Source organism: Gadus chalcogrammus, chromosome 1 (genome assembly GCF_026213295.1).
Source record: "Gadus chalcogrammus isolate NIFS_2021 chromosome 1, NIFS_Gcha_1.0, whole genome shotgun sequence".
Classification (NCBI taxonomy): domain Eukaryota; kingdom Metazoa; phylum Chordata; class Actinopteri; order Gadiformes; family Gadidae; genus Gadus; species Gadus chalcogrammus.
Genome location: NC_079412.1, coordinates 15563488 through 15566128, shown reverse-complemented (window position 1 = coordinate 15566128; position 2641 = coordinate 15563488).

Below are 2641 nucleotides of genomic sequence, written 5' to 3'. Positions count from 1 at the left end.
CCATTTGATTAAACATAAGATAGACCTAGATTAGACCATACAAAATGTAATCAAAGGCATGTTATATTTATGACATAAAAGTGGAATTTATTAAAGATTGCATTGTACAACATACACTACACTACAATAACACAATGCATTTTTGAGAGTGAGAAAAAAAAAAGGATTTGAGCTCTCAGTGGATTAATGACTTGCGCGCCTTTTTTGATGGTGAATGTAAACGAAGGAAAGCCCTCTGATTGGACGGGCAAGACTGACAATGAAACCCTATTTCACGTGTCTCTCTCCCCACTTAAAGGTGCATCAGAAAATAATGGTAATGGTAATGAAATCAGTCGAACACCTACAGTTCTCTCAACATACTGGCAGTCATTCAGTCAGTCATTCATTGTGGGTTTTTTCATGACGACCAAAGAAAAACAACAGTGTTACCCCCTATGTTTCATTTGATAAATATCGACAGTGTTACCCCTCATGTTTATTTCATGATGGTCGATAAAAAACGACAGTGTTACCCCTCATGTTTTTTCCATGTTGACCAATCAATAACAATAGTGGCACCCCTGTCAACGTTTTTGCGGAGATCCGAACATGAACTGTTTTGAGTGTTAACCTCCGAACTTAACAATGCACCATCAAGACACCGGAAAACACCTACACAAAGGTTATGCTTGACTTTATAATTCACATGAAATAGAGATAAGAATCTTCCAACAGAAGACATCAACCGGACATGAACCCCGGTCTCCAGGGGGTTAGACAGATTGCACTCCACTGCACCACTAAGGCAAAGACTATACACAACAATCAATCATAAATAAAGAGGATATACATGACATTAAAATGTATGTGTGTATTTCTATTATTTCCCTTATGTTTTTTTTAATGACGACCAATAAATGCGCCCACATCATGTAAACAAACCGGGCACTCACGAGGAAAGCTGGAGGTTGTATTGATGTTGAATGTTACATTTCCTTGATCAAGTTTTTCCCAGAACGAATTCGAACACAGCTCAAGTATGCAGAGTAGTCTCTCCCACCCGGACTGGTCTTTAGAAGTTGAAGGGAGGGGACGGTGTGAGCCTGCCCCCTAGTGGTAAATAATTAGAACAGCAGGGGTAACTGATCCGATTGAATAACATATCAAAGGATAGCTCTCAAGTGACAGTTAGTTAGCTTGCATAAACACTGAAAAAAAACAATCAGATCCCAAAGGCCGTAAATAGACAATGCAGCTTAATATATATATATATATATATATATATATATATATATATATATATATATATATATATATATATATATATATATATATATATATATATATATAATTATATATATATATATATATATATATATATATATATATATATATATATATATATATATATATATATATATATATACACCACAAAGTGCATGATCTTTATTTTTGGACATGGTCTTTCTCCTTAGCTTGAAAAAATAAATAAAATGTATATACATAATTAAATATATATAAATCTATATAATAAATATAACAAGGTTCTGGTCTGCAAATGCAGCTGAAATAGTCAATGGCTGAAATAAAATGGCTTCCTTTTCTCCTGTGTAAACCTCTGTGTTTCCTAGGGTTAGCTCAGCCTTAAGAGCCGCCTAACAGTTAAAGGCCATCAGTGAAAGAAACCTAAGACTAGATCAGGAGAACTGAAGCCCTGAGAGCAGCTAGAAACATGCATCCGAAAAAGCAAAGAAAGTGGAACCGCTACATCAATGACGATGAAGATATAAAATAGTATCTGTGAATTAAACACATCTTTGTCGCATCATCTGTTATAACATAATATAGACCAGGTCACTGCAGGGAACTCTTTCCATCTAACTGCATCCACTCTCTCCTCCCCCCCTGTGAGGACCATCTCTGGCTTTTTGTAGAAGCTTGTCATCATGTCACTGGCAAGAGGACCCCTTCCTTTCCCAAACGTTTCTGTGTGTGTGTTTCTGTGTGTGTGTGTGTGTGTGTGTGTGTGTGTGTGTGTGTGTGTGTGTGTGTGTGTGTGTGTGTGTGTCTATTTTGGTGCATCCCCCCCCCCCCAACCCCTTAACTTCCAGCAGTGGCGGCTTCGCCAGTGAGGAGAGGGAGGAAGATCCTCCTTAACATTGTTGAGAATAAAAAATGCAGATCGTCCAGCCTACTTTAATGAATTAATGCCCTTAAATAGGATTACTTTAATGCCTTTGTATATGCTATGTTCGTTTCCCTGGGTAAAGGGACATTAGCCCCCCCTATCGCCTATCGACAATTACTTTAGGGAGGACGTTCCTCCCTCAGCCTCCGTTGACTCCCATTCATTTCCCCGAAAGTGTTGGCGGCCGGTGAATAACATGGGGTTCAATGGTGGAGGGGAGGAAAGTCCTCCTCTGAGTGGGTGTGACTAGCTAAGGGATCAGAATCCCGCCTACGTCTATTCACGAATAGGCTGGAGCCCTGGTTGCGCTATGAACCAATAAGCAGGAGCCCTGGCTGTGGAGCAGCCCGGAGGGAGGGGTTATCCCCTCAAGTAGTGAAATAATGATCTTGTTGTTCTTTTAATTGTTTGTTACTCTGACCGTTCTGTTTGATATTGGGGAAAGGATGTGATCGAATGATTCAGAGCACG